The 9,384-nt window shown below is 47.9% G+C and overlaps 1 protein-coding gene across 9 annotated transcripts in view; it reads left to right on the top strand.

Moving 5' to 3' along the window:
- The first annotated feature begins 448 nt into the window (after positions 1 to 448).
- The window catches only part of TRIM26 (tripartite motif containing 26), a 30,872-nt gene continuing 21,936 nt past the window's right edge, over positions 449 to 9,384 (top strand). For 3 of the 9 annotated variants that reach the window (XM_063725161.1, XM_063725160.1, XM_063725159.1), the window contains exon 1: positions 2,698 to 2,889. The gene's annotated coding sequence lies outside the window, so the exon portion shown is untranslated. Of the gene's footprint in view, positions 2,890 to 9,384 lie in introns of all 9 variants that reach the window. The other 6 variants (XM_063725162.1, XM_054558614.2, XM_009244972.4 and 3 more) reach the window with 5 other exon arrangements.

Raw genomic sequence — 9,384 nt, 5'->3', positions numbered from 1 at the left:
AAATGAAGCAGGAAGCTGTAGAGGGGCACAAAGCTACAAAGCTGCTACAAAGCTGTCTCCTCCACCACAAAGCAGAAATTGTGTTCCCAGCGTCCATTTCTGTTACCCTTACTTGGACTTGAGAAGCTGTATCAATCAAGATGTAGTGTGGTGGGAGACGGACTCAGTGCCTGACTGATACCCAGCCAAGCAGGGCCAGGCAGCTTTAGAAATACCCACACTGGGGAATTGAACAATGAGAACACATGGACCCAGGAAGGGGAACATCACACCCCGGGGGCTGTTGTGGGGTGGGGGGAGGGGAGAGGGACAGCTTTAGGAGATATACCTAATGCTAAATGATAACAAAACTGCACGTTGTGCACATGTACCCTAAAACTTAAAGTGTAATAATAACAAAATTTAAAAGAAAAAGAAATGCCCACACTGAGCTCATTTTATTTAACACACATTTATTTACATGGAAGCCATGTGCGTGGAAGACAGGTGTTGTCTCAACTCTCTTGGGGCTTACATTGAGGGGGAGGAAGATGGAAAATAAACACATTGACAAAGAAATGAAAAAGGTGTTTTCAAATGGCAACAAATGCATGAAGAGAGGGAAACAGAATAATGCATGATGGGGAACTGGTTTCAACCGGGTAAGGGAGGAAGACCTTTCTGAGATGCCAATTAAACAGAGACATGACTGACAAGAAGCGGGCAGCCATGCAAGGGGCTGGGGCAGGAAGTTTCAAGAACAGGTGTAAGGTGAAAGCACAGGGACAGAGGGAGAAGTGTCACGAGGGAGGTCAGAGAGTTAAGCGGAGCTGTCATGTCAGGAGCCCCAGCCCCTGCAAGGGTCTTCCATGCCCCTCTAAGTGTGCTGAGAGGATAGAGAATTTTAAGTGGGGTGGTGGATTTGTGGCTGGAGTCTGCCCAGAATGGTCTGTGAATAGGCCAAAGACCTCAGGACAGGGAGAGAGCGCCTAGTGGCACAGCATTATTTTTTTTTTGCTCCGGTCCCCAGGTTGGAGTGCAGTGGGGCGATCTCGGCTCACTGCAACCTCCGCCTCCCGGGTTCAAGCGATTCTCCTGCCTCAGCCTCCTGAGTAGCTAGGACTACAAGTGAGCGCCACCACGCCCGGCTAATTTTTGTATTTTTAGTAGAGACGGGGTTTCACCATGTTGGCCAGGATGGTCTCGATCTCTTGACCTCGTGATCCGCCCACCTCGGCCTCCCAAAGTGCTCGGATTACAGGCGTGAGCCACCGCGTCCGGCGGCAGAGCATTATTTAGGGAGCATGTTAAACACACTTTCTTCCCACAACACCAACTAAAAAAGCAGGTATCAAGAGGGTCTAGGTAGGTGATGAGACCACCTCCAGAGCACAGGCCCGCCAGAGTTGTGCTCAGCAGGTGAGGTCTACACCCCTCCCAGCCCGGAGGGGCAGCGTGAGTTATACTGCTGGACAAAGGGGAAAAACACAAAATGCCGGGCTTGGGGAGAAGGGAGGGACGCGGGATGTTAAATGTGGCCGTGGTTTCTTCTGAATATCCCACCCACTCCACTACACTTTGCTTAAATGCAGTGCAAATTTCCCTACCCCCAGCGGAGGAGGGGTGAAGACTCAGCAGGTTTTAGGGTGTAGGACCCTGAGGTCCTCCATTCATGAATACCCAAACAACTGTAGCCCACCCTGTCACCACTGCCTAGGCGGGCGACCAGTGTCCCCAGCTAGATCTCCACCCTTAGGAGCAGGGCACTGGCTGACCCGGAGAACCTGCGCCGCCCCTTCCCAGCCTGCTGCCAGCCCAGTGCACGAGTTGAACGCCGCTGCCTCCTGGCTGGCCGGCAAAGACGGGGATCTTGATGCGGCGGCGCCTGGGACACGGCAACCACAGCACAGGGTATGGCCCTGCGGCTGGACTGGACGCGGCGTCTGCAGGCAGAGCAGGAAGCGAGCGCAGGCTGGGCAGCGGCGTACGCTTCTGCGGCGTCAGCTTCCGGGGCCGTGGGCGGGGGCGCGCCCGAGCCTCCTGGAAACCTCCCCACCAAGGACCTGGGGAACCCGAGTCTCGGCCCGCTTTGCAGCCTCTGGTTTCTAAATTCAGCGTCGAGGAGCGGAAACAACCCCCCTGAACTGGGCCCAGATCCTTAAGCTTCTGGAACCTCAGTTTTTCCTTCCGTCGAATGGCGACAATGGCTGTCTGGTTGAACGTTATTTTACCTAGGAAGTAATAATTTTCGTAAATAGGTCTCTGAGAGTAGTTGCTTGCTAAAATCCTGCTTTGTCCTGGAAGCAAATTTAGGCCACGTTAAGGGAAGGGACTTCTTATTTAATGTTGAGCACCTGGCGAGCGCCACCTTCGCCTCAAAGCGCCCTCGGACCCTGATCCAGCATAAGGCCAGAGTTGGGCAGTGAGGGGTCTCGAGGGGTGGAAAGGGGATTATTGCCCTCTCAAGAGTCCTACGTAGGGGCCTCCTAAGCCTTACTCCCTTAGGCGTGTAACTCCCTTAGACTGTGTAACTCCCTTAGACCGTGTAACAGGCCACCCGGATTACGCGCCAAACTCAGGCTGCGGCTTTTGGCGCAGCCTCGGTCCCGCCTGATTTCAGTTTCCATTTCGTTGCCCCTGGTGCCCCACAGCCCGCGGCTGTCTGGGGATTAGCCCGGTGATCAGTGACGTAAAAGAGACTAAGGTTCCTATTGGAAGGCGAAGTTCGGCAGGAGCCAATCCCGGGGCTGCTCCGGGAGAAATCTCGGCGAAGGGCCCCGAATAGCCGGGAGATTACGGGGCGGGGACGAGCTGTCGCGCTGGTTGCTCGTGTAGGAGCGGGACCCGGAACAGACCGCCGCGAGAGAGGAGGGGCCCCGGCCGGGATTCGCGGCCCGGAGCTCGGGACCGGTGAGTAGGGGGTGTCAGATGAGACACACAGCGAAGCAACAGTCTCGCACGCTCCCCGGGTTTGGGGCGACCCAACGCAGCCGCCGGGCCCGGGTTCAAAGCGGGGCCAGGCCCCCGGGCGGGCTCACGAGGGGGTCAAGTTCGCTGCGTCCTCCCTGGCAGCCAGATCCCTCCTGTTTGCTTGTCCTTCCATTCTCCCCCTCCTCCTGGGTCTTTCTCGCTTTCTGGTATCCTACTCAGACTCCCATCCATTCTAGTCTGCGGAACCAGAAGTAAGCGGGGCCTGGATGACCGTCCGGTTGCTTGGAGCCTGGTAGATAGGCGACTAATCCAGCTCCCTGACCAAAGTGTCATGCTTGCTTTCTCTTTTTTTTTTTTTTTTTTTGTTCGGAGTAAACCGGTTTAACCACAAATACTTGGAGCTGTGCTTTCACTCCTTCCAGCTCATTAGCATTTTTCTTACTGATTTTCTCCCTATTTGGCCTTAGAAAAAAAAGTGTAAATTTAACTCTATGGAGTAAATGGGAGGGACACACTTCCAAATCTCCAGTAGATTTCAAATTTTGACACCACGATTTGTGTGTACTTCAAAAGAGGGGAGAGTGACATTCGTTTATGCGTGCCTTAACCTCCTGTTTTTAACTGTTAGCTGAAATCGTAATCCCTAACATGTTTTTCCCCAAGTTAAAAAAAAACTTTAAAAAGATAGGCTTTTTATGTTTCAAAAATTCCAATTTATTGTTTAAGTAGACTTTATTTCTTACTACACTTTTAGATTTACAGAAAAATTGAGAAGAGAGTACAAAGTTCCCACATGCTCCAAACCGGGTCCCCTGTTATTAACATCTTACCTCAGTGTGGTACCTTTGTTGCAGTTAACCAATATCAATACATTATTATTGACCAAAGTCCATAGTGTGTTCAGATTTCCTTAGTTTTTACCTCAGTACTTTTTCTGTTTCATGATCTCATGCAGGTTACCACATTACATTTAGTTGTCATGTCTCCTTATGCTCCTCTTGGCTGTGGGAATTTCTCAGACTTGTTTTGATGACCTTGACAGTATTGAAGAATACTAGTCGTATATGTTGTAGGATGCCCCTTTATTGGAATTTGATGTTTTTCTCCTAAGACTGGGCTTATGGGTAACTGGGAGGAAGACCACAGAGGTAGATTGCCATTATCATCGCATCGTGTCAAGGGCATGTACTAACACGATTTATGACTTAATACTGTTTTGGGTGAGATAGTGTTTTTCAGGTTTCTCCACTGTACAGTTAGTCTCTTTTCCACTCTTTGCGTGTCTTGTCCTCTTTAGAAGGAAGTCACAAGTGCAGCCCATACCTAGGGAGCTGAGAGTTGTATTCCCCCTTCTTGAGGGCAAGTATCTACATATTATTATTTGCAGTTATTCTGCATGGAAGATTTATTTCTGTCTTCTCCCCCATTTATTAATTTATTCAATCATTAATTTCATTGTAGACTCAGGGACATTTATTTTATACTTTGGTTTATAATCCAATACTACTTTATTTTGTTGCTCAAATTACTGCGGCTTTTCTTTTCACATTGGCTCCTGTGCTCCTTCATAGTATTTTTATAGAGCTTTTTGCTAATGAGACACTTGTACTTACGTGACCTTGCCTCAACCTCAAATAGCCTGGTAAACTTGGCAAAATATTTTCCCCTCGTTAAGAGGTAAGGAGACTGAAGGCCCAAGGCAGTGGGTGACTTCTTAGATATCACTTCCTGCAGGGGAGTAACAGGTTGGACTCAGATTGTGTGTGACCACCACAGAAGACACTGCAAACCCCCGAAGAGAGTCCATGGTCTGAATTGAGGCTTCTTGGGATGACTTCAGACTTGGACCCCCCAGGATCAGAATAGAAAAGACACGGAGAATGGGAAGTTGGTTTCAGAAGACAAAAACATAATTTGGCTGGCATCAGGATGAATTAGATCTTGCCAGCTTGATAGAAATGGAATTTTGTTCTTCCCCCCAAAATTGTGTGTGTGTGGAGGGAGGTGAGGAGAGATCTAGGTAATGTGTGTGGCCAAGAATGTCTAATCTAAGGAGAGCCCTGGAAGCCTGCTGCTGAAGCAGAATTTTAATGTGGGAAAGGGGGGTGTGTGGTGAAAGGCGGAAGAATGGAGATGGCAGGGCTCTGGAATTAGAGGAGGTCATTCATTTCACAAACATTTGCAGACCCCCTACTTTGTGCCAGATATTGGAGATAAAAAGGTCAGTGAGGCATGACCTTTGGGTTCACATTCTGGTGGGAGAGAAGACAGATAAAAATATCAATTACAGCCACTTATCAATGGCTTAGTTTTCCGTGGTTTCCGTTACCCGTGGTCAACCTCAGCCCAAAGACAGTAAACAGAAAATTCCAGAAGTAAACAATTCATAAGTTTTAGATGTGCATTGTTCTGAGTAGCATGATGAAATCTCTTGCCTTGCCACTGTTCCTTCAGGACAAGAAGAGTGAGTACAAGACAGTTTGAGAGAGAGAGACCACATGCATATAACTTTTGTTACAGTATATTGTTGTAGTTATTCTGTTGTGTTATTATTGTTAATCTATTTCTGTGCCTACTTTATAAACTTTATTACAAGTGTGTATGTGTAGGAGAAACATAGGTTTCAGACATCCACTGGGGGTTTTGGAATGCATCTCCTGAGGATTGAGGGGACTCCCGTATGAATGTATCTTTAGTGGATGGGGGGGTGCTACTGTATGAAGCACTGTGATAGTGCTATTGTAGAAATACAGTATATGCAAAGCTGCAGGAGGAGGGATACATTCAACTCAGAGATGGGATGGGCACAGGAAACACCTCACAGATAAGGGGACAAATTGTATTCAAGCCTTCAAGGATGCGCTGGACTGGAGAGAAGAGCATGTACAAGGGAATGGGTGGAGAGTGGGGAGTGAAGAAGGGGCTGTCTTCCTGGTTCAGTGTATCTAATGGCCAGAGAATTAGGTAGGACGAGGAGGGATTTGGGGCTGGATGGGTAAGTTGGGGCTAGCCGGATGCAGAGCAGGGGAGGATGTCTGTGCAATATATATATATATTTTTTTTGAGTCGGAGTCTCGCTCTGTCACCCAGACTGGAGTGCAGTGGCGTGATCTCGGTTCACTGCAACCTCCGCCTCCCGGGTTCAAGCGATTCTCCTGCCTCAGCCTCCCAAGTACCTGAGACTACAGGCGTGTGCCACCGTGCCTGGCTAATTTTTGTATTTTTAGTAGAGGCTGGGTTTCACCATGTTGGCCAGGATGGTCTCGATCTCTCAACCTCATGACCCGCCCGCCTCGGCCTCCCAAAGTGCTGGGATTACAGGCGTGAGCCACCGCGCCCGGCCACCTGTGCAGGTTTGACCTCAGCTAGTAGGAGTTTTTTTGGTTTGTTTGTTTTTATTTTTATTTTTATTTATTTATTTTTTTTAGAGACAGAGTCTCCCTATGTTGCCCAGGCTGATCTTGAACCCCTGGATTCAAGGGATCCTCCTGCCTCAGCCTCCCAAAGTACTAGGATTATAGGCATGAGGCACCAAACCCAGCCTCAGCTAGGAGATTTGAAGCAGGAGAATAACAGGATGAGATCCTGTGTGCTAGAAGGATGATCCTGGCAGCACTTTTTAGGAAATATGCCACATCTCACCAAATCTAAGATGCTATTTGTCTTAATCCATTTTCTGTTGCTGTAACAGAATACCATAGACTGGGTAAATTGTAAACAACAGATGTTTATTCAGCTCATGGTTCTGGAGGCCAATGGACTCTAGCAAGAATGGCATTAATCCATTCATGAGAGGTCCACCCTCATGACCCAGTCACGTCTTAAAGACCCCACCTCTTAATACTGTTACATTGGCAATTACGTTTCCAACACGCGAAATTTTGGGGGACATGTTCAAACCACAGCACCACCAAATCTTCTATGTGCCCTTATTTTATGCTCCACATCAAAAAAATATTTTGCCAGTTAAATTATGACATGCGATTGATCATATTTCAGAGATGCTAAAATGTGATGTCACAGGTGTCTCAAATTTGATGAAAAGCACTAACTCCCTTGCTGATGGCTTAGATTCCTCCCTTTCCCTGGATTAATGGTTAGAATGTCTCCATCTCACTAACTCATAGACAGTAAGTTACCAAGGGAAAGAAGAACAGAAGCTGGGTGGGCCCTTCCCCTTCTCTCCCCAAAGATAAACATTTACAACATTTACTGGTTGGGTCGAGGAACACAATATCTGGTCTGCTGCTATTGGATTCCTTGGCCTGTTACTGGGCCTGTCTCATGCTGTTTCCTTTTGGGCAGTTAAATACACACACACACACACACACACACACACACACACACACACACGCATTCTATATCCCATCCTCCAGAGTGGCAAAAATTAAAGCTGATATTATCAGGTGTTGGTGAGGCTGTGGGGCAGCATGGGTGCTCGTAGCCTGCTGGGCAGACTACACAGCACTACAGTCACTTTGGAAACAGTTTGGCCTGCTTAGTCAAATTGAGGGTACATCTTGCCTGTGTGTGCTAGAACATGTATGCAGAAATATTCACTGAAGCAGTGTTTGTAATTGTCCCAAACTGGAAACAACTCATATGGCTATCAGTAGACTGCATTAAAAATTGTATAGTTACAGAGCAGCAATTAAATAAAATCAGCTCATAATTGCATGAATGAGCCTCACAAACATGATGTTGACAGCCCCCCACCCAAATACATGCAAAAAAAAATGGAAAAAAATTCCATTCATTTGAGGCTCAAAACCTGAGAAAATAAACTCTGTTGTTTATGGGGTGTATACCTAGGTCTAAAACTAAAGAAAAGGGAAGGAGTGATTCTCACTATTACAATTTACTCCACAACAACCATTTTCTCAGACACAGCTTTTTCTTCTCCTGGTTTCTGTAAGTTCCTGGAGCGAAACCTTGGATACGATGATTTGATGGTGACGTGCAGCCCACTGTTCTTGCTGCTACAGGGAATATGAGAGATTGCTTCTCTCTCTACCAATTTACTACCATCTTGCGGGAGAGAAAGGGCAGGTGGCTAAGATTGTTCACATTCCTTCAGCAGATGTGTAGGAAGCATCTTCTTTGTGTCAGATACCCTGTGCTTGTGTTTTGTTTTCTCAGGCAGTTTTTATTGTCTACTCTGTGCCAAGTACTATGTAGATTCTGGGGATAAGACAGACACAATCTCTCTCCTTGTTTCATGGAAAAAGCTGGTGTTAAGCGAGTAATTACACTAGTAAGTCAGGACTTAAAATTGCAGAGAAGTACAGGGTGCAGCATGGGGTGTTTTGGGGCTGTATAACTAGACTACATGTGGACCCAATCTGACAGGTCAGGAAAGAATTGCCAGAGGAGGTGGCTTTCAGCTGAGACTTCAAGCTAGAAAAGGCATTTGCTAAGTGGGAAAGGGATGGTGTTCTAGGCAGAAGGAATTACATTGTCAAAGGGCTTCGCCAGGAAAGAGCATAGCACTTTGAGGCATGGAGAGCGGTTTGGTTTGGCTGTGAGTTTGAGGTGGGGAGTGGCAGGAAATGAGCCTGGAGACACAGGCTGGGCCATGATTATCTGGGAATCCAGCTAGGATCTCCTGGGACAGCCTCCTCACGGAAGAAAGGAAGGACAGGAGTTTTGACTTTATTCCTGGAGCACCAGAAAGCCATTGAGGGGTTTAACCTGGTTGGTCACCCGGGCAGATTGGCAGTTTAACACGTGACTGAGTGTGTTTGAGGCTCAAAAGGCAAGAGTGGCTGCAGCACTGGGGCAGCAAAGGGGAGAGGAGGTTTATGTAAATCAGGAAACCCTTGAGGGTTTGATAATCCCACAGTTGGATCTGATTTCAGCTTCTAAAGGATTCCTCAGGTCACTGGATATAAGTTCTGGTAGGACAGGGAGTTTGCCATTTTTGTTCTCTGCTGTAACCTCGGTGCCAGACACATAGTCGGCACCTAATAAACATCTGCTAGCTGTTGAATAACTTTTAACATCCTGCTGCTTAAACCCTCAATGGCTTCCCAGGGCTGTTAGGATAAAGTCCAAAATTCTTAACCTGGGTCACAGAGTCTTGCATAATCTGTTCCCTCCTGTTTCTCCACCCTCCCTCTGCTCGCCTCACTGCACTCCACCTGTGGCCAATTGTCAGCTCCTCAAATTCACCGCTACCCTTTCTCCGGCAGATGATATCCTCTGCCTGTGAGGCTAACCCTCCACAGCACTCCATATGGGCAGGGAAGAGTTCATTTTCCAGGCACCAAAGTGCAGTGTATGGTGGAATGGAAGGAGCCCAGAGCTGGGAGGTGCACCTCACCCCACCTCGTGCTAGTGCTGGCCTTGCTGCCAGCCAGCTCTGCTGCTGGGCAAATGAGTCCGAGGCTCTGGCACTCACTTTCCTCCTCTGTAAATAAGGGGTTCTAGTGATTCACAGTCCTGGATAGACTTCAGAATCTCCTGGGAAGTTTG

Source organism: Pongo abelii, chromosome 5 (genome assembly GCF_028885655.2).
Source record: "Pongo abelii isolate AG06213 chromosome 5, NHGRI_mPonAbe1-v2.0_pri, whole genome shotgun sequence".
Taxonomy (NCBI): Eukaryota; Metazoa; Chordata; class Mammalia; order Primates; family Hominidae; genus Pongo; species Pongo abelii.
This window is presented reverse-complemented; position numbering and strand designations above follow the sequence as displayed.